Here is a 27309-nt window from a genome sequence, read left to right on the forward strand (position 1 = left end):
CATCAGTATAGGCCCCGCCATGGGCCCATACTTTTCGATTGGTATGACGGAAAGTGCCGGTTTTAGGCGCGTGTCTCTTTTTTCAACATTAAAGGATCTAATAAAATAAAAAACCTTTTACTGCCAACAAATGTACGCGCACACAGCAATAGAGCTCCCAAATACTTGCATAAGGGTGCGAGTTCAAATCCTGCTATGCGCAGCAGGAGATCAGACCAACCCCCCTTTTAGAAGCCAGAAGCCTTTTATATTTTAATTAATTTCCACCGAGTGACCAGGTGAACCAGTTTGCGGTGGCGAGGCCCACGCTGAAATCTATCCTCAACCCAAGCAGACAAGCGAGCAAAAGCTGGCGAGCTGAGACAATGGAGGAAGCGAGCAAAAGCTGGCGAGCTGAGACAATGGAGGAAGCTGAAGCGAAGAAGACTACGTAGAAGCCGCACGAAGGAAAAGCAGAGATGAAGAAACAATGGATCGGAAGCGATACCTACAGTAGGACGTGCATGCAAGAAAAGTCACAAGAAGTCTTGTAGCAGAGCGAGGGCCGCACCACTTCTCTCTGACACACTAATCAGAGTTGCTGAGAGCGGACGACGAGGTGGCAGTGAAGCCCAACACGGAGAGAAGACGACGATGGAGTTGCTGCGACATCTCGCGAAGACAAAGGTGAAAAAAGGAGAAGGAAGATAAGGAGAAGGTGATTAAGAATCTGTGCTCCTACGTTTTTTTTTCCTCTTTCTCTATGCTGCTTACTACCATGGATCGCGAGTGCTACCCTGTCATGAGGAAGATGAAGTGGGAAGCTGACTTTGTGCTTCGACGGAGGAGGCCGTGAGAAGAAACGTCAATGAAGGAGGGCTGTTGGAGATGACGAACTAAAAACTTGAAGCTCAGGAGGAAAAACGACAACGAAGGAGGCCGATAGGATAGAAGCAGAAGACCGAATAGCCTACTGTCATGCAGACGAGCATACGACATGTTGAGAGAAGGGATCAAGCATGATAAACATACGTAGAAGGCGAAGCCAAAGATGTTGACGACAAGCAGCTGCTACAAAAGGCCGAGAAGAAGACGCTAGGCGGCGTAGTTGACGGCGAAAGTAACGAAACTGTGATGGCGGAAGACGTTGTTGCACGACGAAAGCTGAAGATGACGAAGTTAGAGGGGAATGAAGTTAAAGCTGTGAGGTGAAGTTGGCAGAAGGCAGACAATAGGAATCCGTTACGGAAGAACGACTGCAATCAAGAGGCGATGAAGGGATGACAATGCGGAAAGAAGCGATGTCGAAGGAGCGTTGACTATAAAGGGATGAAGAAGAGACGGCTGCAGAGGACGGTACAGAATACGAAGGAAAGGACGTAAAGTCGACAGCAAAAACGTATTCGGAGTGGTACACAGAAGGTAATGATGCCAACAACAAAGCTACTGCAGTCGAACAGGAGCAGCTGAAGACGCAAGGTGACAAAGAAAGCGACTTCAGTTGGTGAACTGCAATTCAGAAGACGATGACAACCTTCCCATTAGCTTTGCTAATTGTGCTTTACTTCGTTCCCTACAGCTTGATGCAAATTTTCACGCAGGAAAGATGCTTTACTCCTGACGAGGTTGCAGCTCATCCTCCTATAGATGTAGACTGCCCTGCAACTTCCTGTATGGTTTTCCACAAGATCAAACAGAGTTGTTTCCCACACAAGTCAGAAGCTATGAGAATAGGATTGCTACTATTATCTTCAAAGTGATTTCCGACAATTGAAAGAAGTTTGGAAACCTTCAACAAAGAGAAGATGTTCTTTTGAAGTCTAAGTCAAGCTTGCATTCTATTGTCAATCTTCTACTCATATCTTATTCCATATGACATATTTCAATGTTATAACGTGAGCCTTATCTTAAAGGTATTCAAATGAAATTCCTCCTTTGGATCCTTATCAGAAGTTCCATCACTTCTTTTGCCCAATTTTCATGTTTGGCTATGACAAATTATTCTCTCATGTAAGCAAGACTTTTTAATTATCTTTTGAAAGATAATTGCAAAAGGCAACTTGCAAGAAGGTAAAATGATCTCTCTGCCTTCACCTTGCTCCTAATCATTATCAACAACAATCGAACATCTTCTTAATTATGATCTTCAACATGTACAACAAGTATACATCCATGGATTTATCTTGAGTTCTCTCCATCTCACTTAGCGTCCCTGTGACGAGTGATTTTCACAACCCCCCCACGCAAATCCCGTGTGACAACGATGACTATCTCTCAGCTAGCCTCTCACACATCACAAATGCGATGATTCATTTGTTGTGAGCATGAATTGATAGTGAGCATGCACAACCTTCTCTTGAGTAAGAAGGATGTACATTGCAAGCACCACAATCCACAATGTACTCCCTTAGTTCTCAAACTTTCCATGACCTTTGCATAAAAGATAGAAGCATGGCCATAGGCAAGAGAGAATGCTAGAAGAAGAAAGGAGGCTTCACCACTTGGTCCCTCATATTCAAACTCTCCCTCCCTTACTCTCAATCTCACACTCTTTGGTCTCTCTCTCTCTCTCTCTCGCTCTCAATAGTAAAATCAAGAAAGCAAGAACAAGAAGCTTTTGCATACATGAATAGCCTTTTCCATTCTCTTTCATCTGTTTTATATAAAAATCTAGGGTTAGCATTTTTCCATCCCCCTTGGGCATCTAGCCCCCATTTTGGGCCTTATTACTAGTTGTTTCTTTTCTATACAACTTGGACTAGGTGATTACAAATGAGTTGTGCATGCCTAACCTTTGGTGTCTCTTAGTTATAGGTACAACTTGCATGAGAGGAAACCCAACTCTTGTTATAGCATTCCATATAATGATTTCTTCAAAAACATAGTGACTTTTGCCAAAAGAAATTGTGGACCTTTAGGGTTTTTTTCTTTTCCTTCATGTCCTTCACCTTCATGCACTAGCATTTGCCCCTCTCCTAAATGAGTGCTAGTCCCATGGCACTCATACTAGAAGTAGCTAAGTGGTAGAAAAAAGTGCTAGGATGAGGAGGTCGTGGGGTGAAAGAGGGATATCAGGTGGTGTGGAATTGTATAAATTACAAGCAAAGATTCAAATAGTGATTATCACATCGATGGGATAAAGTTAGGATACTTGTGGGACATTGATATTGATGGATCTTTAGGGATACACTATATCTATCATATCATTGTACCTCCCTAAGGGATGTGTCTATCAATCTAGCACATTGATGTGTACCTGCTATGGAATTGGAAGAGAGGTCAAGCTCCAAGTAGACTTCTAAGAACATTTTTCCATACTTAAGGACTCGGTTGGTAAAACAATATGGGTAATGAGTCACTCAAGAAATCTTGGAATGTCCTTCCCTTGATGTATCTTAGGATGCAACATGGAAAAGGGCTAGGGGATTTCCCTAGCTACAGTGAATGTATATGAATTTTTTAAAAAATAAATAAATACATAACAATTGACAAGGCACTAAGAAGGAATAGATCACCTAAATATGGGTTTGAGTATGCACTCAAGACAATCCTTGTTGAGAAAGTACTCCTTGACATCCTCTCGTAGTTGCAGTGAAGTATCTAGAAAGAATAGGTGTTAACATATTGCAAATTTGTTGTCCTCCAATAAACTAAATACAATAGGTTTGCAATAATAGAGCATGTAGGTCAAACAAACCATTGCAACTTAATCACTTCCAACATTGATGTCAAAGAAGAGTAGGTGTAGCCCATCTTCATAAGGAGCTATTAGTTTATGTAGGAGCCTAATGGGGAGGTGGAGGTAGTTATAAGTGATATAATGAAGGAGGGGTCAATGTAACCAGCAAACTCCCTTGCTCCTTTGCAAGATGTGCAGAGGGGAATTAGGTCAATATGCTAGAATGGGTACATTCTATGTCGGGGGGTTCACTATATATATATTCTCTATATAACGTGCGTTCATGGCCTATTTATAAATATCCTAATCTGTGAATTTTTATTGAATAAAACACAACCCTTTTCTATTCAATCTGTAAGTAACCCCTTTATATGACACCCTTTTTGTATGTAAAAAATGTATAAAATTTGTATTTTAAAAACCCCTTATTTTGAACTCACGTTATATATACATATATTCATAAGATCATCCATGCACTCACTCAATATGGCATAGATCTCTCTATGAAGAGCATGCTCCTCCTCCATCAAAAGTGGTAGTGCTTGGTAATGTCTAGTGGGATGAGCTTAAGTAAAGGAAAAGGAGAAAGAATCTGAGAAAGAAGCAAGGGCCAGAGGTTGGTCTGATTGGGTTGGGTCTTGGGTGTGAGGGACTTAGACTCAGTCCAATGTGGGGCTTGGCTTGATTAGTGATACTTGGACCTAGGATTGGGACTCAAGTTGAGGCTTGCACTCATGGAACATGGTCTCAGGCCAAAGTGGTTTGGTAGGGACTCAAGTTGGGTTATTGCTTGTGATCTCTGTAAGCATATGTCTCTCTCATGGGAGACAATAGATCTCAACCTACTAGTTGTTTGTGAAGAGATGGGACAATGGGAATTTTTTGCCTATGATAACTTGAGATGTCAATAAGATTTAGAAGCTTGTCATACTGAAGTGACAAGTGATGTAATCTATGGATATCTCTAGGCATGACCATCCCCTATGGGCATGGACTTCAAAAAAATATTATTCTTTAAAACATTCAATGAGGAATTATTTGGCAATCATGTGAAGTGTGAGAACTACTACAAAGTTCCATCACATGTCTAAAGCCCATGTCTAAAGCCTAACAATCAAAGATTTCCTGGACCAATCTTTGGGAGGGTAAGCATGGTATTTTAGGCTACATTCAAGTCTCTATCTTGCATAGCTTGCTAAGAATTGCATGGTGAGCCTAATGTCTTATGTGCCTTCTATGGGAGGGACTCCCTACCATGAACCCAAAAACATAGACCATAAATAGTCACCATGAAGAGACAAAGATTGCTTCATTACATTTATAAACTATAACCACTTGATGGTGACCCTCAAAGATAACATGAAGACATTGATAGGTTTCCAATTTTTGGAAGAATTTTTTGGTAAAACTCCCTTCCAAAAACCCCTATGAGAATAGATAACCCCTTTATATTACACCCTTCTATATGTAAAAATTGTATAAAAATAATATTTTAAAAATACCTTATTTTTAATCCGCATGATGCACTCATATATTCATGCGTGACCGCCCTGAGTGTTTGAGGTATAGCAAGGGTATGCTAAAGCTAGAGAAAATGACGATGCTCGAATGTGCTCATAAAGCTCAATGGGTTTATTCACTACTTCAAAGAGAGGAGGGGGAATATGCATGTTCAATGGAGAGAGAGAGAGAGGGAGAGAGAGAGAGAGAGAGAGAGAGAGAGAGAGAGAGAGAGGATGGCTTGAGGGGAGCTCAATATACAACTATAAGCTTTAACAGGGTCTCAAAACTTAATCTTGCTTGGTGCACAATCAACATGAAAGTGATATAGTTAACATGGTAACTTCAAGCTTCACATTTGGCATGAGTGAGGGAGATACTATATATGAGAGAGAGAGAGAGAGAGATCACAAAAATAGGTGGCCTCTAATCTAACTATAATTGGGAGGAAAGAAGTTTTCAATTAAGGGATAATAGAAAAGGGGTATTAAGAGCCATGTGGAGATGCTTAGGGGCATGTGGAGTCACCATTTGGTTGCACAACTAAATGCCCATGTCTTTAAATATCTCCATCCCTAAGGCTTCTAGATGCTCCGCTAATGGAACATCTCCATCAATATTATCTACTTATGCAACATCTCCATCGTACTATAAGAGTTCCAATGCCCCGTGCATATAGCTCCATGGCCTCTGAGCATCTCTATTGGCTATGACTAAACTCCATCACTTTTAACTACATTCCCTCCCCTACATAAGTGGAAGAAATTATTCAAGACCTCCTTGTGGTAGGAAAATCTCGGGGGGGTCACTCATGAATATATGTATATATAACGTGAGTTCAAAATAAGGGGTTTTTAAAACACCATTTTTTACATACAGAAGGGTGTCATATAAAGGGGTTTCTACAGATTGAATAGAAAAGGGTTGTGTTTTATTCAAGAAAAAATCACAAATTAGGATATTTATAAATAGGCCATGAACGCACGTTATATAGAGAATCTATATATAGTGAACCACCCCAGAGGAAAATCCACACCAATTTTATGAATCACCATAACCCTTATGTAAAAAATATGTGTATGGAACATAAATACCCCTTTTGTGAATAAATTTATGTATTTTACAATATTTTCTTCTATGAATATATTTCTATAAGTCTACTTGTTTTTAAATTCTATTTTTTTGAACTCTACAAATATATATATTTATACATGGTGAACCCCTTGAGGATGCATCCCCTAGAGAGGATGACTAGCTCTTGGATTCAAGAGCTACAAACCATATGATACAGCATATAGAATTGTTTGATAGAAAGTGAAAAATGCAAAGTGGAGGGTATGTGGCTATAGGAGATGATACATTACATAAGATAACTCCTATTGGCAATGCTCCTTTGGTGACTAGAGAAGGGATAAGGAATAACCTTGGGGATGTTTTATATGTGCCTATCATCACTAAAAATTTGGCTTCAATTGGACAAATGGTTTGATCAAGGGTTGGAAGTAAGATTCAATAAATATGATTATTTAATTTAAGAGTTTAGGAATGAAAACCTAGCAAGTTGATTACTTGTCGTCCAAAGAAATGCAAGTTGTTTGCCTTGGATGTAGAAACTCCTCTCATACAAAGTTTTATGTATGACAAGACTAGACATGGACAAGATAAGGACATTGAGTTATGACATAGAAGAATTGGTCATATTAATTTGCAAAGGATGAAATAGATGCAATCTAGTAAATTGTTTATGGGCTTCTGCATTTTGGCTATGTCAACTATGATCATGTTTATGAGGCATGTTAGTTTTGGCAAGTAGTCTAGACTCCCATTTCCAAAGAGGGGGAGGGTTAGCACATATCCTTTCCTCTAGAAATGTTACATTTCAATATTTGAGGTTCATGTTAGAATGTTTCTTTGAGTGGAAGATGGAAATTTTATATCATGTTTATTGATGATCAATAGGATGACATGGGTTTATAGCTTGCAACATAAAATTAAAGCTTTTGAAATCTTTATGGAGTTCAAAGCTATGGAAAAAAACTGGTTTGGGAGTTACATAATGTGCTTGATATTGGATAATGGGGTTGAACATATGTTAAATAAGTTCTCTTTCTATTTGAAAGACCATGGGATTAAGAGACAAGTTTCATGCAAATATACACCATAGTAAAATGGTGAATACGTTGGTTATGCCATTAACTTATTGGGCTCAAGCAATATAGAAGTAGTGCATATTGTAGTCCATATTATGAATAGTACACCTATAAATTTTAATCATTACATGTTTCCATGCAACATGCTATATAGAAGAACAACTATAGTTACATATATTGGGGTGTTTGGTTCTGTATTCTATGTTCATCCCCCTGATGATTTAAGAAAAATGATGACACCAAAGGCTATCAAATGTATTCTCCTTGGCAATCAAAATGAGGAGAAGGATTCTAAATGCTATAAACCTATCAAAGAGAGGTCTACATAATCAAGGATATAAGGTTTAGTGAATATACATTGAAGTATAGACCTATAGCAGTTGAGATGGATGCTTGTGAGAACAGTGATGATGATAATGGTTATGTGAAGAAAATTTCAGCAAACAATAGTCATAAGAAGTAACATATTGAGGATATGTCTCTACCTCAAGACCATGAAGAAAGTAGTGGAATTATTCTACCAATGAAGAAAGACCATGAGGAAAGAAGCCTATGGGTAAAAGTTCAAAGGACGATTCTACCAATGATGAGTTTGAGATACCACATTTTAGAAGTCTAGGAATAAAGAGTGCAATAGAGTATATACCACCACAAGCAAGAATTGTCTAAACATTGTCTAGTGAACCTCAACTCAAAAGATTGGAAAGAGTATATACCACCACATGGAAGAATGGTTGTGACACTATCTAGTGTACCTCAGTTATGTGAAGATTGGATAGAGTAATGCATCTAGTTGATATGTTGACATATAATAGCTTTATAAAGATGTGTTATGCATACATGGTATCTTATGTGTAGCATGTAGAGCCTACTTGCTTTGAAGAAGCAATTGGAATCAAAGATTAGAAGGAAGCCAAGAATTAGAAAATGGATACATTGACCAAAAATGAGACATGGAATCTATTTGAGTTGTCTTATGGCAAGAAGGTAATTTGCTACAAGTGGGTGTATAAGCACTAGAAGAAAGAGGGGGTGTTAGAGACACATAAACAAATGACGGGTGTTGCTTAAGCGGTGCCAAAGCATTGCTTATGCAAAGCCTATTTTTTAAATTTTAATTTTTGGTGCACGTCCCTTAAGCGACATTTGAAGTGTCGTATAAGTGACACGATATGATGTTGCAAATGAGGTCGCTTAAGCGATGCGTTAAGCAACATTTTCAATATGCATGCCATTGATTTAGCGACAGCATCACTTAAGTGATGCTCTGTGAATTTTAATTTCTTCACAGGAAACCTGCAAGAGAGAGGGAGAGGGAGAGGGAGAGGGAGAGGGAGAGCCCTCGACCTTCCCTCTTCCCCCTCCCCCCCCCCCCCTACACACACTCACACACATACCCACCTACACAGTCTTCCCCCTACCTCCCCCCTCCACCCCCCCCCCACACACACACACACATTGTGAGAGAGAGGGAGAGGGAGAGAGAGAGAGAGAGAGAGAGAGAGAGAGAGAGAGAGAGAGAGAGAGAGATCTTCTTGCTCCCACATCCAATGACCATTGCCTCGAATACGTCACACCGACGAGCACCTTAGAGAAATTCTAAGTGTCTTCTCACAAGAACATTGCAACATACTATGGTTGAATACCATAGGACCCGTCACCATGTGATACCAATTGAAGATATATATATATATATATATATATATATATATATATAAGATATGATAAGATCTATTAAAATATTTGAAAGGCCAGAATGGCGTATGAGACCATAACCAATACAACTCTATGAGAGCAGAGTTTTGAGCTCGGGATGTGCCTAAAATTTACCAAAAAATCCAGAATCTAGGGAAAAAATATTCAACATCGAAGGTGGCAGCTCTAGCTAGGACGATTTTAAGCACCAAGTGAAATACGACTCTTAAAAGGCGCCTGAGCGACACTTGTTGATTTTTTATAATTTTTCAAACTGCCGTGCGGGTTGTCAGGAGTTGCCAGGTAGTGCGGGATGTCAAGCCAGACACCCAGGATTTTTCAGAGCTCAAATCGGGAACAAAATGGTCAAGATATGAAAAGATAGACACTTGGGAGGCCAAAATTGGGCATGCCTTTTGAGTTTGGACCCCCCCTTCAAAATTTTAAGCATACAAGATGAAAAAACGTGGAGAGAGAAGATGAAGGAGGAGATGGAAGCGCCATCATCTTCACGCCAAATTTTGTGCCCTCTCTCCTCTCTCTCATGATTGGGGGATTGCATACAACCCATGGAACAGATCTTGGGCCTTGGTTCCCCCTTGTGGGCCGAGCATATCGCCGTCTTTTGCTCGTCCAATGGTGGCCTGGATGAAGATTTCTGATTTTAGTCTTTCTCTCTCCTCCCTCTCTCTCCCTTAAGGGGTTGTTCTTGTGTGCAAGAGGAAAATGAAGAATGGTAAAGGAAAGCTTGTCCAGATGAGACCAGATTGCTTTCGGATCGATGAAGACATGAAGATTGCTGATTTTGAAGGTGTTGGACATTGCATGAGAGCTGACACGTAGTCCCGTACTAAAACGGAGATCCCGAGATACAAAGCCTAAGCGGTAATTCAATTTTTATGAAGAAAAAATGAGTTTTTATGCTTGGTTGATGAAATATTGTTCCCATGGGCTGATTATGCATTATGCTATTGTTTGCTATGAGTTTAATCAGTTTATGCTCAAAAAATCAGAAAATCATAAGTGATATGGCTGAAATTAATGTCATAAAACCCGTAAAACACGTGTTTAAGGGGTAAAAATGGGGTTTTTTGCAAAATAAAGGGAAAATATGAGACATAACATTAAAAAACTGAAATTTTGCTATCAAGGAACCTGAGGGCCCCAGCCCATAATCAATCTTAATTTCTAGTCATTTTTTATTGAAGAAAATAGAGGAAAAATACCAAAAATTTGTGAAAAATGGGTTTTAAAAGGGGAAAATTTAGGAAACGATAAAAAGGAAAATTCCAAAAAATTACATAAGTGTTTGTGCAATGTATAATGAAGGTAGAGCATGAGGTTGGACTCATTTTACCCTCATTTCTATGTTTCTATCTGTATTTATCGCTTTCTTTATAAAGAAATACACATAAAATGACTCTTACACCTATCAACGAATGCAAAACATTAAACGGTAGGGTGAGAGGGGAGTTTGAGAATCAAAGTATAACCTTAAACCTGGTTTATGTGTTGCATCATGGCTATAGAACGTTGTTTTGAAATAAAGGAAAAGGTAGCATGAGCGTAAGGCTCGGTGTCTCTCCTTGTTTCAATACATAAACATTAGCATGGAAATCATGAAAAGATTGGTTTCGCATGATACACAATACTGATTTTCTTTTGTTTGTGCACTAAACCATTCACATTATGCACTATGCATGGTTCATGGTATCAAAGGAAAATCTCATGGACTGCATAGCAATTGTTTTCTTAGGGCTTTGACCCACGATTGAGATTGTGAGGTTATCCCTTGCCGTAGGATAGAGGGTCGGTTTCCTAAGGGACTGTGAAGTGAGGAAACATGGTATATCTCCTGGAAATACGAGAAATATAAAAGAGGGGAGTTTGTATTCGTTTGTGTTATATGTTTAGCAGCGCATCAAAGGGCCAATCCCTACGATGTAGGAGAGCTACAGTGGAGCTCCGACTATTAGTCGGTGGAGTGCCTCCTATGTGCATGTGACGAGGCATTATGCCTATGTACTTTGGGTTCTCCCTTTGAGGAGTTTTAGGGAAACGTTGGGTTATAAACTATAAATGCAGGAATTAAGCTTTAGGATAGTTTTTCCTTTAGCATTGGATTGACACTCCTGGTCCGCGAGGCCGTGAGGGTGTTTGTGTGTCATGAGCATGAGGTCCGGCTAGTGGCATAGCCAGTGCCGGCCCATTTTAGGTCCCATCACTGGTACGTCTGCCGGGAGCTGCCGATAAGTGGCGGTCTCCAAATCTTGGTCTCATAAGGGACCTGTAAGCTTTATTCTATTGGTCGATAGCTGCCTTGAAGTGGTGGATATCAAGTTAGTGTGATAAAAACCTTGGTCATCAGTATGACGGTCAATCCAAGAGATCCCCAACACCCAAAGGATACTTTGTCTATCTTGAATAGTCTAGTGGGATCTTTGACACGTCGGGTGATTGACTATTTTACCCTTTGCCCTGAAAGTGATACCATGCTTGAGTTTGAGTCACTGTAGGAAAATACCCATGGAGCTACCTCTAAGATTAACAGCCCATGGAGATTAGAGAAAAGGGAAAGTGAAAGTAGTGCCAAGATGACAAAGTCATCTATGATCATTCATGATGATAATGTCATAGAAAAGACAGTGACAACGATGGTTAATATGCACATAGGAGGACATGATGATTATGATCTAAAGATACATCTGATGCTAGTGCCCGATGCAGTTGGGTACCGTAGTGTGATTGCCAAGATCCATAAAGCATTGGATGATTTCCATGTGTGTGGAAAACCATTGTTAGTAAAGAAGACTTCATTAGGACCTATCCTAAGTTCTAGCAAAGTGGTGGCAGATGAGAATAGGCTTACTAGAACACCACTAGCAGATGATGGGATAGATTCCCTATTGCATAGTGTTGGACTCCCTAAACCACTTTGTGGTTGGCGGAAAGGGAAGTTCACGGAATTAGTGACTCTTCCACACCAGTAAAGGTGGAAATGGAAGAGATTAAAGACCCTAACACACTGGTATTAGGTCAAGAGGAATACGAAGATTTTGATAACCCAGTCTTGATCCCAAAGGAGAGGACTAAATGCCCTCCTCTTTATAGGGATCTCCCAGTGTTTTATGGGTTGCCAAATGAGGATCCGATGATTCATTTAAGAGAATATGGCCTAACTTTCATTGCAAGTGGGTTCGACAATATACATCGGATGCTCGTATTCCCGAGTACCCTAAAGGGAGAGGCAAGGAAATGGTACTGGAGCCTCCCAAGAGGGTCAATCAAATCATTTGAGGAGTCTTGTGATAGATTTCTAGATGAGTATGAAAAGAAGCTACCTATGATTTAGGTCTTAGGGCAGCTTATGCAGTTTAGACAGGAATCTTATCCTTCTGTTAAAGAGTATGCTAGAGCCTTTGATAGTACTCTTAGGCTTTGGCCAAGAAGAGCCAGTGCACTACCAGATGATGTGCTATGTGAGCTCTTTCTGAATGGCTTAGAGATTAATACACAAATCCAAGTGGGACTGTGGAATCCTAAGTTGTTAAGGGAAGCAAAAATGCATGCCATTGATTATGAGGGTCATGTTCAAAGATGTTGGGAGAACTTTTGGAGTTTTCCCCGCTCAGTGCAAGTGCATCCTAGCTTCCAATCATTTCTACAAGAAGACAGCTCACTTGTTGATACCAAGACAGCCTATGAGAGGAACCTTGGTGGCCTGCTGTGCAGATCGGATGCTGTACGCTCACGTAGTGAATGCCGGAAGGTCCCCAAGAACAATAGAACTCTACTTTTTGCACAAAATTCAATGTAAAAGGCATGAACGACATGAACAAGAGACCAATTGGGTGCAATCTCCCCCCATGCCTTGTGTGAGTGCTCCACAAAGCATGTATTTTATGTATTAATCATCTTCAAGCTCAAATAATAGCCCAAATTACAAAATAGCAAGCTTTTAGCTTTTGAGTTTGCTTTAGTACAAAATAAAACTAAAGCTAATGGGCAGTGCCCAAAGAGTTTGGCATGCCTAGTACAATGTCCAAGTAGAAATAACATAATCGTGCGCCTATGCGCATACAAAATAATAAATAAATATCCAACGCCTCAATAAATAGGCGTGACAAAATATAGGCACCATGCCTAAGATATGAGCCCATCAAAATATAAATGATAAATCGAATACTCGCTATCCTCCAATGCTTTCCTCCGCCACTGCTGATATCTCTACACATCAACTGAAGCATTCACAATCATTAGTAAAATAATACAATTAAACCGACAAAAGTGAATACCTAGCAGTCTTTAGCTACATAAATAAATCAACTGGTTAGAAATCAATCCTAACCTTAATTTATTACGAGTGCGCACTCTAAACTCATAAACGTTTATTAATTTAATATGCATTTTGCGGGTTCACCCGCTATGGAATCACCCATGTACACACTAAATTAACAAAATGCCCGAAAAGGACAGGCGTCCCCATCAACTTCTCACACAAAGAATCCACTTTGTGTATGAGCCCCGGTCATCAAAGTTTACAGAATCCACCGTGGCACGGAATCCACCGTGAAATATGCCTCTTGGCATCATACCCCCGGGGTGGGATAGCAATTGATCTCAATTGCTATTAGCTCAATGTGGACCTAACAGAGTGGGGAAAGCATTTAAGTCTCTAGCGTGCATCCATTGTGCTTCCTCTACAGGATGGTTCTTAAATTTGACTAGATATCTAGAATATCTTCAGCCAGTTCTAGTGGTCATAAAATCAGTATCTATGATAGCTTCTAGTTCAAGTATTTCAGTCTCTTCCTCTAACAAAGGTGGGTTTTCATAGCCAGGGTGTACAAGTAATTGGCCTCTAAAGGGTTTTAATAAACTAATGTGAAATGTGTTGTGAATTTTCCAGTGAGGTGGTAATTCTAACTTGAATGCATTGTCATTAATTTTATGAATGATCCTAAATGGTCCATAGAATCTAGGGGCTAATTTCACAACTGGGTGTCTATCTACACTTTGTAGTCTACGCTTTTCTATTCTCAACCAAACATAATCATCAACTTTGAAATTCATTGCTTGTCTTTTCTTATTGGCTTGCTTGGTATATGATTGCTGGGCTTTGGCAATCGTGTCTTTAACCTCATCAAAAATAATATTATGCTTACTAGCAATATCATCAGCACTCTGAATTCTATTTGACAAAGATACAACAGGTGTAGATAATCTATAACCATAAATCACTTCAAACGGTGCTTTCTTTGTAGATGTGTGTGGTGTATTGTTATATGCAAACTGTAATAAATGAAAATGTGTATCCCATATCTGTGGTTTAGAAATAGTATAAGCACGTAAAAGATCTAGTATAGTACTGTTAGTAGCTTCTGTTTGTCCATTAGTTTTAGGATGAAATGCAGATGAGAAATCAATTTTTGTGCCTAGGTTAGCAAATAAAGTAATCCAAAAGTTGTTACAAAATCTAGAATCACGATCAGAAATAATAACTTTTGGTAATCCATGGTTAGTGAAAACAGTTTTCACTAACAATTGTGCTACCTGTGATGCTGTTAAAGTTTTCTTACATGGAATGAAATATGCTTGTTTACTAAACCTATCTACTACTACCCAAATCATATCATGGTTAGATTTAGTATTAGGTAAACCAGTAATAAAATCCATAGAAATTTGTTCCCATGGTCTCGATGGAATAGATAAAGGCATAAGTAATCCATACTGTTTACCATGATGTCTCTTAACTCTTTGACAAATCAAACATTCAGAAACAAAGTTAGATACATCAATGTCCATATGCGGCCAATAAAAATCTTCAGTTAATGTACGTAAAGTAGATATGATACCTCTATGACCTTGATATGGAGGACAATGAATCTCATTCAAAACAAAAGATCTGAATGGAACTGTAACACATAATCTCTTTTCATAAAACATAAATCCATCATTATAAGATAGTGAATCAATAGGAATCAAGTTATTTTGAACTAGTTTATTTTAATCAGCATGAAAAGTAATGTCCTGATGATAAGTATGTTTCATAGCAATCAAAGAATCAAATGATATAACAGAAATATTATGAATGGCAGGTCTTCTACTTAATGCATCAGCCACTACATTTTCTTTATCGGGTTGATATTGAATGATAGGATGAAAACTCTGAATAAAGGATGCCCATTTGATATGTCGGTCAGATATTTGGGGTTGTCTAAGTAAATGCCTAATACTTTGCTGATCGGTCTTAGTCATAAATTCTGAACCCATTAAGTAGTGTTTCCACTATCTTAAGACTTGTACGACAGCTAATAATTCTTTGTCATATGTGGAATATTTCAATTCATAGGGTTTCAGCTTACAACTAGAACAGGATATGGGATGATTGTCTTGCATAAGTACGGCTCCTATTCCTGATCCGCTAGCATCAGTCACTACTAAAAAGAATGATCTATTAAAATCGGGCAACTGTAAAACAGGGGCATGGATTAATGCATGTTTCAATAAGTCAAAGGATTTTGTTGATTATCGGACCAATGATAAACAATACCTTTCTTCAGAAGTTTGGTTAATGGTAAAGCAAGTAATGAAAAATTATGCACAAACTTTCTATAGAAACTAGCAAGACCTAGGAAAGATCGTAACTCATGCACATTTTTAGGTACAGGCCAGTTCAATATTGCTTCTATTTTCTTAGGGTCAACCTTAATTCCATCACATGATACAATATGACCTAAATACTCAATTTTTGTTTTAAAGAATTCACTCTTTTTCGGATTTGCATACAGTTGATTATCTTTTAATAACTGGAAAACCAATGACAAATGCTCATAATGTTCTTTCTCATTTTGACTAAACACCAAAATATCGTCAAAGAAGACAATAACACAATACTGATATTTCAAAAACATACGATTCATCATTCTACTAAATGTAGCAGGTGCATTAGTCAATCCGAAAGGCATCACTAAAAATTCATAATGACCAAACTGTGTCCTAAATGCAGTCTTTAATATGTCAGACTTATCTAGTCTCACCTGATGATAACCAGATTTAAGGTCTATTTTACTAAATATGGCAGAGCCTTGCAGTTTATCCATAAGGTCATCGACTCTAGGAATTGGATACCTATTCTTTACAGTGATCTTATTTAAAGCTCGATAGTCAATGCACATACGATAGGTATTATTCTTTTTCTTTACTAACAGAACAGGTGTACCAAATGGAGAACTACTAGGTCTAATCAATCCTCTATTTAGTAATTCCTCAACTTGACTTTGAATTTCTTTTTGCTCTATCTGGTTATGCCTATATGGTGCTTTACAATGTGGTTGGGTACCAGGAATCAAATCTATTTTATGGTCTTCTGGACGTGAAGGAGGTAAATCAGGTGGTAGATCTTCGGCAAAACAGTCTTTAAAATGTGCAAGAAATTCTTTATGCCTAGGATGCATATGATTTTCTTTAACTTGCAATTCATTCACCCAAATAAGATAAGATTTACTACTTTTGCGTAATGCACGTTTAGCTTGAGTATGCAAAAGTAGTGGAAAAGCATTAGATGCATGCGTACCATACAATGTAATATGTTTTCCTTGAAATTGAATATTAATTGAATGTGTGGAATAATCTATATCTGGGTTATGCTGATGACGCCAAGGCATACCTAAAATAATGTCACTGGACTGTAGTGGTACAACTAGAAAATTTCTTCTTTCAGTGTATTCACCAATTTGAATTTCTAAGTCATGCACTTCCTGTGTACCATTATACCTAGTGCCTAAGAATGCTGCTTTAATGCGATAATACGTAGGTACAGTCTATAACTTCAATTCTTTTACTAGCTTTGCAGAAATAAAATCATGAGTACTACCATCATCATGCAAAATAATCTTTTCCTTTCTATACACTAAACATTTCATTGTCAATAAAGAATGTGGAGTTGGCATACCTGGTAAAGTATCCAAAGGAGTAGTAATGCCGTCCTCATCTTCCGTGAAATCAGGCATTTCTTCATGTTCCTCATCTTCCATTGTTCCAAGGTAGTTGATATGGACAGGTGGCTTCTTCGAATGGCAATTTGCTGCTAGATGTCGAGGCTGGTGGCATTTATAACAGACTATAGGTTTGGCTTTGGTTACGCTGTTTGCAGTGGCGGAAAGTCCAGGGACATTAGGATTTGGCTGTGAAATAGGCTTGGGGTTTTGGTTGGTATTGGATGGTAAAGCAGGTGGTTTTGCCCAATTTTTATGGAAAGATGATAAAGGAAAACGACCTTGATTAAATCTTCTAAAATTTGAGTTGAATTGCTTAGATCCATAGTTACCATTGGCTTGGAATTACTGTGTACGTGTGTCTCTACCTCGCAGCTTGTCTTCAGTGTCGTGAGCTAATGAAATTGCGTCTTCAAGAGTTGCAGGCTTGAACATATTAACTTCAGCGTAGTAATGCCCAAGTAGTCCAGACATATACTTGCGCTTGTGTGCCGCTTCAGGTACGTCTTCAAGCATGCGTAACTGGAGTAATGCATTCCAAAAGCGCTCGGTGTACTGAGAAATAGGCTCATGATCCCGTTGCTAAAGAAGATCCCATTGCTTTATGGCTTTTTCATGAAATTGTGAAGGAAGGAAATTCTGAATAAACTTCTTCTTGAAATTCTCCCAGGTAGTGGGACAATCTATACTTTTACGAACCACAGTCCACCAAAGAGATGCTCTATCCACTAAATGATTAGTGATACACTTGATTTTATCTTTTTCTGCATAGGTTTCCTCATGAAAGTAGTCATCAAACTGAGTAATGAATGCAAGAACAGTTTTTCCCTCTCGAGTGCCATTGAAAGTACGGAATTTGAAATTTCTTTTACTTATCTTTGCTTCCTTGCGGATGGATTGAGCTTTGAGAGTCGCGTCTATGGTACGTCGGATAAGATCTTCAAATTGAGGTTCCTCTTGTCGGTAGTCGATCTTTGTAAATTTGCCAATTGAACTTGCAATGCTTGCCTAGCCCGTCGTTCTTCATCCAACTGCATCATAATTAAGTCCAGCTTTTGCTTCATCGTAGGTTCAGGTAGGTCGCCTTTAACCATTAAATCATCCATATGTGGTTCCGTCATCCCATAAAACTCAAAAGACCTCTCACTCTCAAAATCAAGTTAGCCGGATGAGCGTAGCTCAAGTTCGGGTGTACAAGGCTTATATATTTTTGGGTGTGGCTTTCACAATCTTCGTCTTCGACTATTGCAGGATTTGTAATCTTTGAAAAAATTTGTGTTTTATCCTTCTGCATGTGCTAAAAATGCTTCAGCAAACCTGCATATACGAAGAGTACCTTCCAATGAACAACTTTGAAGTTCGGAGTTTCTGCGCAGGAACAGCCCTTCTATGAGTTTTGAACAGAAGTCAATTTTGACTTCAGATGACCTGTCTGACTTGCAGAGTTGCAGACTTATGTGACTTGCAGAGTATGAAGACTTGCAAAACTTAGTTGATTTATCTGACTTGCGGGATTTAGACTTAGAATACTTGCAGAACTTGAACTTTGCAGACTTGCAGTACTTGAGAGCTTTTGTGTGACCTGTGGCTTAAGTGACTTAGCTTAGTAATAAGCTTAGTAAAAGGGCAGCAAGACGTCGTCGATTTTTAGGGGGGGGGCGTTTTTTTTCCACACTGCGAAAATCACGGACCTCCTCTGATACCTCGCGATCGAATTTTCAAGCTTTAAGCTTCTCTAAGCTTTCTAAGCTTTAATTTTTAAAGCTTTGAAGATATGAAAATTTTGACTTATCTCTGGTTCTTGACGACTTGAAGAAGAAGAGGTAGGAGTGGTCCTCTGCTGCTACAGGCTGGTCCTTCGCGATCTAACGATGGAAACAAAGGTTCTTGATCGCCAGGAATCCACCCGTATCGACCGTTCGCGACGAGATTGACCGTAGAGCTCGATCGTTCCAGGAGCTCCGCCTTCGCACAAGATGGGTAGCGATTGGAAGCTCTTGATCTCAGCTTCGCTCTAATACCACTGGTGCGCAGATCGGATGCTGTACACTCGCATAGTGAATGCCGGAAGGTCCCCAAGAATAATAGAACTCTACTTTTTGCACAAAATTCAATGTAAAAAGCATGAATGACATGAACAAGAGACCAATTGGGTGCAATCTCCTCCCATGCCTTGTGTGAGCACTCCACAAAGCATGTTTTTATGTATTAATCATCTTCAATCTCAAATAATAGCCCAAATTACAAAATAGGAAGCTTTTAGCTTTTGAGTTTGCTTTAGCACAAAATAAAAATAAAGCTAATGGGCAGTGCCCAAAGAGTCTGGCATACCCAATAAAATGTCCAAGTAGAAATAACATAATCGTGCGCCCATGTGCATACAAAATAATAAATAAATATCCAATGCCTCAATAAATAGGCGTGATAAAATATAGGCGCCATGCCTAAGATATGCGCCCATCAAAATATAAATGATAAATCGAATACTCGCTATCCTCCAATGCTTTCCTCCGCCACTGCTGCTATCTCTACACATCAATTGAAGCATTCACAATCATTAGTAAAATAATACAATTAAACCGACAAAAGTGAATACCTAGCAGTCTTCAGCTACATAAATAAATCAACTGGTTAGAACTCAATCCTAACCTTAATTTATTACGAGTGCGTACTCTAAACTCATAAATGTTTATTAATTTAATATGCATTTTGCGGAATCACCCGCTATGGAATCACCCATGTACACACTAAATTAATGAAACGCCCGAAAAAGACAGGCGTCCCTATCAAATTCTCGCATAAAGAATCCACTTTGTGTATGAGCCCCGGTCATCAAAGTTTACAGAATCCACCGTAAAACCTCACAGAATCCACCGTGGCACGGAATCCACCGTGAAATATGCCTCCTGGAATCATGGCCAAAATCTCAAAGTAGAAAATGGCCATCCTATGCGTAGTAATGACATGCCTATCAGTGAAAAGGTTCCAAGCCATTTAAGTCCCATTAGGGCTTGCAACACTTCCACGAAAGGTAGTTGTGATGGCAATATGGATCGCATCAATGGGCCTATGAGTGTTAATAAGCATTCTGTGTGTGGTTCTAATTCTGTTGCTAGTAAAGATTTTGAGAGACCTTTATCGTCTCCAAGTGAATCACTCTTCCGAGTGGATGTCGTTCCCTTTAGTGAAAGCATGGTCCCTACGAGTAACAAGTCACAGTGTGGGCGTAAACAAGTAAAGACATCTTTTGTAAAGAGGATGCAAAATGCTAAAAGTCCACCTTTGCTTCATAAAGGTCATAAGGATGTGAGGCCATTTGGCCATAGGGATGCAACAAATTGAGGGAATGCAAGAATATTAAGGGAAATGTTAGATGGGTTTGGAGACCCAAAATCTCCAAAAGTATGGCAGGAGTGTCGGATGCAAGGCCAAGGATCCCATCTAGATATATTTTGTCGAACCCCTAAGAGGATAAGACTGGATATACATGTGACAATATACACTGCCTTGGGATACACCCATGTGATGTGCCTAGGGTTGAAGCTCTACCTAGTTTGGGTCGCAGCACTGATTTATGTGAAAACCCAAATAGGGGAGGTTCGAATGAGTATAACGCTATGATTCTTTCTCCTGAAAGAGCCACTCGGCCGCTTGAAGGACTGGTTTATTCAGATTGCAATAAATGTAGGACATGCAAGCCCACTAAGGCCGTTCATTCAGCTCATAGTGCCCAAGAAGGGATCGGCCTTATTGATGAGTTATTTGTGGAAAGGCTTGAACTTGTAGCTCTACAAAAAAAAAAGCTAAGATAAAAAATAACAAGATCAAGCTTTTAGCCAACTTGCATGAGTAGCATGGGGCTAGTCGACCTATGATGTGCTATCCTTGGCACCCTGGGTACTCTGTTAGGATGTAATGTATATGCCAAGGACATTAGCATTGCGTGGACTAAAATGACCTATCTAGTTTTAAGCTAGGAAGGCTAGCTGCTTTGGATATTACATCCAGATTTTGTTAGGCCAAGAGGGCTGATCAATTTTTGTCGTGAAATGCTTTATTTCATTAGGCCAAGAGGGCTAGTTATCTTTTTAGTACAGGTGCGGTTAACGGTTTCTTGTTTTAGTTTTGTGCTAGACAGGTTTAGAAGAAGAGCTTGGAAGAGCCTTTTGTTGCGCGGAAGCTTCTCGTGGCCCTATCCAGGTGATATTTCTCCTTTATGAGTACCGTGTTTTATGCTATATGTGTCTGTGTACTTGTAGGGGATTTTTTTTTTCTTGATTGGGGACCGGCGACCAAGGCATGAAGTCCCAAGTTTAGGCTAAGTATGACTAAGGGAGGCCTGAGTAGTCGTTGCCTCCTATAAAGACATTGTCAGGCATCAAAAGACCTGTTTTTGAAGGCAGTTCTAGTGACCCTATTCTGCGAGCCTGCTAGGCAGCCATTTTAGGAGTTCTTGTTAGTTGTGAGGTAGTTAGAAAAGCCTGCCAGAAGGGAAAATGATGATGAATAGTGATATAATTAGTACAAACAAGGATATAATGATTAGATCGATACTGTGTAGGCAGATCAATTGGGCCGTGTAATATTCCCACCACAGCGCTTCATATCAAGAAACAAATTCAGGCTTGAGGCGTTTAAAAAATTACTCGTTGAGCTATCACATAAGTGATCGCATGGAATTTTCTTGATATATCGAGTCTTGCATTAAATAATTTCCGCAATTCGAAACAAGAAGACGCCTCAATGTTCCTAGCCAACAAAAAGCAAAGACGACTTGTAAATAATATTTTGGTTCCTTGATCATATACTTTTTTCCACATTATATTTAATTTAGCATTCCCGATTCCATTTAATGCATCAAAGATCATATTGATTTTGTAACCGCAAAACAAATCACAAAAGCCTTAATTGGTAGACAAAGAATATGAAAGAATGAGCATGATATTGAGTAAGTTAAGTATCAAAGAGTATGGCATGACTTTATAAACTTGATAAGTCATGAGGTAACTTGGCCAAAAACCACTAGATGAAGTCGTTTTGAAGAGAAAAAGAAGTTTTTGAAAAAATATGTCAAAATTCAAAAAACATTTGACACTTGGAGGGAGAAAAAACATTCTAAAATCATCTCCATGCCACCATCCAACAGGTAGGCAATCAAAATGCATTTTTTATAAAGGTTACTTGGCTCTTGACAAGTAGCCGAAAGAATGAGTCAATTGCATGCTCCATGCCTATACATACAACCCCTCTCCTTCACAAAGAAAGCAAGAAGGAAGACCTCTTGATGATGAAAAAAATTATCCACTTCTCTTTCCATTCTAGCTTGAGCCTTGAAGGAGAAAAATACCCCTCTTCTACCTCATTTCCATTTTCTCTATCCCTTGTTACGCCTTTCTCCCATATAGTCGTATCACTAAGAAAAATGTAGGCAAATTTTTTCTAGATGACCACCAAATCTCCCTGAACTACCACATCAATTTCGCTTGACATCCATGGCTCCACGAGGTCGTAGAAATTCAAGAGATGCCATTCGAAGCAAGGAAAACAAAAAACATGGCCGATGGAGAAAATGACGTGGTAGGAATTGGCAAAACCCCTGTTATAGCAAACCAAAAGAGAGGTAATATATCATGGGTTTGGAAAAAAATAATTTTTTATAAGCTTATCACTATATTTGGCTTTAAATGATTATAAACAAATTTTCAAGAAAATGAATATGAACTGCTGCTTAGGAAAATAGTCTAAGTAATATAATAATTAATTATTCACTTAAAAAAATCACTTGAAAAATGATTATATGATTTTTATTAAGAAATTATTTTAATTATGATTTATTTCATGATATTTATTGTTATTTCATTAATGACGCATATAATCATAATATTTAAAAAAAGGTAGACGGTGTTAGGGAAGGGAATATTTTATAATTTTTTCCTAAAAGTGACTATCTATATTTTATTTTTCTAATGATAAACAAATGCATATGACTTTTATAATAATTTATAGAAAATAATCTAGATAATCAAGAAATAATCTATATATTAAATTAATAAAAAATTACATAAGAAAATATATACTAGATGTGCATAAATTTACGTGCATGAAAATATAATTCAATGTATGAAAGATGAAAGAAAAAATAGACTTATGATTTTTGCATTGCTTAGAATATTTTTTAAACAAAAATAATCAGCATTGCACTTTAAGACATAACTAAATTAAAATTGATCTTTCTAGATAACGTTGAAAGTTTGGGCATCATTGATTAAACCATGGAATATAAGTAGAATAAAATTAAAAAATTTATTTCTAAAAACGGATGCAATGTTAATATTAATGATTATATTAGCGAGAGCGTCAATATTATGAGTTGACCCACATATGAATCAGTGAGAAAACCTAACAAATATCAAGTGTTAAAGAAAAAACAACTATGAAATACTCAAAAACCTTGAAACTATCAGTATCACGAAATTAAATCAATATCAAAAGTCTGTAGGACTTGTTGGACATTGATAAGAATTTTTCAATATAAATTATAAAGTCTAAACAGACTTGGACAAGCATTTGAAATCTTGCTAATCATGGATTAGGGCAGAACAATATATAAATTGCCTACCATAGGTATAAATGGCCATATTATCTTTAAGACGAGAATACCAATTTTTTCATAAAGATAAAATAGACTTCAGATTCAGAAAATAACTTGTGGATCTTGAAAAAGATTTGCAATTAGGAAGTGAAACCCTAAGAATACGGTGGGACCTTCAAAGAGAAACCCTAGATTTGGGTGGGGCTACTTCCTAAGCTAAAAATACTTGTCACTATTTCTTTTGGTTTGTGCATACATTGATGGTTACACAATAAATATTTATTGTGCTTCCAGCAGTTAAATATGATTGTAAATATATATAATAGGATAATAAAAGGAAAGATCATGCCATGCCTCCCCCACGATTAAGACGCAGAACTCTGGTCCAAGGGAGATTGTTTTATACCACCGCAAGGAGCTTTGGACCGGCCCCAACGATGAGAGATTTCTCTATGAGGAATAAGTTAGTCAAGAGGAGGCACGAGTGCCAGGGGAGCTCTGGTCATACATCTCTCGATCGCTCCTAGAGACTACCTAACCCTGACGCGAATCATGATAAAATCATGGAGTCCCCAGGACTAATGAAGGGATAGAAATCTTGGAGGGTTTGTTTTCTTCTACATAAACAGAAGGAATTTTTCTGGTGAACGGAGGTTTATCTTTTGCATAGGAAGAAGAGGAAAATCATTCTAAATAACTTTGCGAAATAATAAATAAATATATTTTGCCAAAAGATTGTTTTTTCTCTCTTTGTGTTGTGCCGTAAAATTACCTAAAGGAACCTGTGATAGTAGGTTAATTAAGAAATTTGCTTTCATATGTCATGACTCAATGTGATATGCAATTAGAAAACTAAAGAAAACCATTTGTGGGAAGCGGGTGGGCGAGATCCCTGACGGATCCGTCTTATAGATGGGTTGTCCCGGTATGCTGGGAGCTTCTCTAAAGAGATTGAAGGAAACATGAATTAGGAAAAATTAGGTAGAGTAGAGCATTGACTTACCCAGGGTCAGGTCTTAAAACCTTGATCAGTAATTATCTTAAGGGAAAGGTGCGGCGACTGTCCTAGAACTCCGTTAAGGTTCTCTGAATCCTAACCAATTACTGGAAAAAAGTGTTACACTCCATGAGCTAAGGGTAACCACAATCGCTCCAGTCGGACGAGAAGCCCTTGTGGGACACCTTTGATGGAACTAGTTGATACATGGATACCTTAGTTGTCAATTTAGGACCCGGAGCTTGTAGGTTGATCCTCATGGGGATCGCGTGTACCTTCCGTTATGGGGTGGACTTTAGGAAACCTAGACGATAGACCCCATGCATTCTTGTGAGTGCCGGGTGAAGTCGTCTAGGATAGTTCCCTAATGGACCACAAAAACATGATGCGAGGGAATTGTTCGGTAAACATGTGACACGTGGTATTAGAGCATAATTGAAATTACAAAAATCTATGGTTTTTAAGACCAACTGTTCTAAGTAATATTCAGTCTGCTAATTGTTAAGGGATAAAATTTGGCAGAATAATGAGGCATAGAACCAATTCCTTGTTTTTTGAGCAATGTACACATCTACGCCAAACTCCATGGATGACTTTTGGAGAAGAGAAATGATGAGGATACTTGATCGCCTATATGATCCATCCCCTGTGAATCTTGAAAGATGATGGTTCTTGGATGAGCGTTATTGTTACATCAAGGTGGATCAATTCTTCAACATGCAGACTAATCTAAAACACCTTGAATGATGAAAAATTTTAAGAGTAGTTGAGGCCTTTATCTTTTATCCATCCAAAAGGAATCCACTTATAATTACCAGTGGTCGGCAGATACATCTAGATCGTTATGTGTATGACAAGGTACTGAAGGTAATCCCAACATTATAATCCAAGGACGTCGCAAGTATGGAGATTACCATATCCATGGTTTTCTAGATCTGCCATTTCCACAGTATAGGTTTCTAGACATACACTACAACAAAAAGGTCTCTTAGACGCACTTTTAGACGCGATTTTTGAATATAGAGAAAATCTTACAGGCGCATCTATCCACCCATCTATTTGCACGTCTGCAGATTCACATCTATAATCGCATTTATAAAGGAATTTACACGCAAAAATAGACGTGCAACAGACGCACATATATATGTGTGAATACAAGCGCATAAAAAAACCAAAATTGTTATTTATTTAATTTATTATGTGCGTCTACCAGCGCGTCTATCTGGCAAATTAGACAGGCATATAGACACGCCCGTAGACGCACTTTTACAAGCACCCATAGACACGAACGGAAAATAAAAAATATTATTTTTTAAAAAAAGATATTTAATTTCTTTTTTAAATTTGAATTATCTAGCGTGTGTACTCTGCATTTTAGACGCGCTTATAAACGAGTGTTTTCTGCAATTTAGACGTGCGGATAGATGCGCAAAACAGAACTGGACAAAAAAAAACAGAGAGCATCTTTGGTTTTTTTTTTCTCTCTCCCATACATCAGATTGTGCATTTGGGAAAAAGACAATGGATCTAAAAGCATGAGAATTGAAAATAAAAGTCTATGTATTCATTATAGATCAAAAGCATTTACATGGGGAGTTTAAGTGCTTGCAACCTAAAGCGTGGTTGCAAGTAGTAGGCTCAAAGATGGATAATACATATACAAGAAAACAAGGCCATAGAGGAGGTATGGTGCTCCTCTACGAATCTGAAGAAGAAACATCTTTGCTAGCACCACCACGGCTACTAGCGTTGCTATCCCCCTCCTCACTATGCTCCACATCCGAGTTCGCCTACAGACACAAAAGATCAAGGTTGCTTATGTAAACATGATGGAGAAAAAGTTATAATTAGCTATACTTTAAATAGGAAAGTAAGAAAAATATACCTCCTCTGGTTGTCGAATCCTCATAGCCCGGTTGTATTGGTCCTCAGTGATGAGACCCTCCTCATAGAAGTGAAGCCATGTGGCTATGCAGTTATGGCCTCGATGGTAACCTACCTCTCTAGGAGTAGGTATCCTACCAACGATAGTAGTCTGCAAAACAATCATGATATATACAAACAATTATGAGACACAATGTATTAGAACAAATTATATAAAGAACTGAAAGAAATGTAAATTTTAAAAAAATCAAAATCAAAATATACTTACAAACTCTGCCTTCCACGACTCTCTGCCACCCGATCCATAATGCGACGATCCCATGGTTTCCATTTGGATGCGTCGCGCCTCTGCGTGCTGGCGACTCTTCACTTTCTCTGCTGCTTTCTTCTTGGCTTTCTTCAACTCTATGTGGTGTCTCATAGATAGTTGGCTATAGGCTCCACGCCCCTCCTCCTGCCTCCACAGTGAGTCCCTGGCGCGTGTCATGAGGTGGGATCTTTTGTTGTGAAGCAAATCCCTCACTTTTGTGCAGCCCTAATCATCCGAGAATTGCTGACCCTCAGGATTTGGTTACCTCCTATGGTCTGCCCTCAACACCTCCTGCCACAAGCCGCTTTTCTGATTTTTGAAGTAGACAAAACAATCTTTATACGTCGCATGCACGACGCTCCTCATGTATGCCATTACATCCCTTCCTTCATCATCGTGGAAGATGCCACCAGTATCTGTAACTCTATAATATTGGCGTACAGGCTCCTCTATGTGATCTACTGGTGAGGGTGATCGCTTGCCACCTCCTAGGCAACCCCCACACAAGCCTCGTCCTCCCCCTCGA

At 38.7% G+C, this 27309-nt stretch overlaps 1 pseudogene; it reads left to right on the forward strand.

The window, feature by feature from the left end:
* Positions 1 to 1113: 1113 nt before the first annotated feature.
* The window catches only part of LOC148021784 (uncharacterized), a 44450-nt pseudogene continuing 18254 nt past the window's right edge, over positions 1114 to 27309 (forward strand).

This window comes from Lygodium microphyllum, chromosome 17 (assembly GCF_053477565.2).
Source record: "Lygodium microphyllum isolate KBCC chromosome 17, Lygodium_microphyllum_v1.1.10, whole genome shotgun sequence".
Classification (NCBI taxonomy): domain Eukaryota; kingdom Viridiplantae; phylum Streptophyta; class Polypodiopsida; order Schizaeales; family Lygodiaceae; genus Lygodium; species Lygodium microphyllum.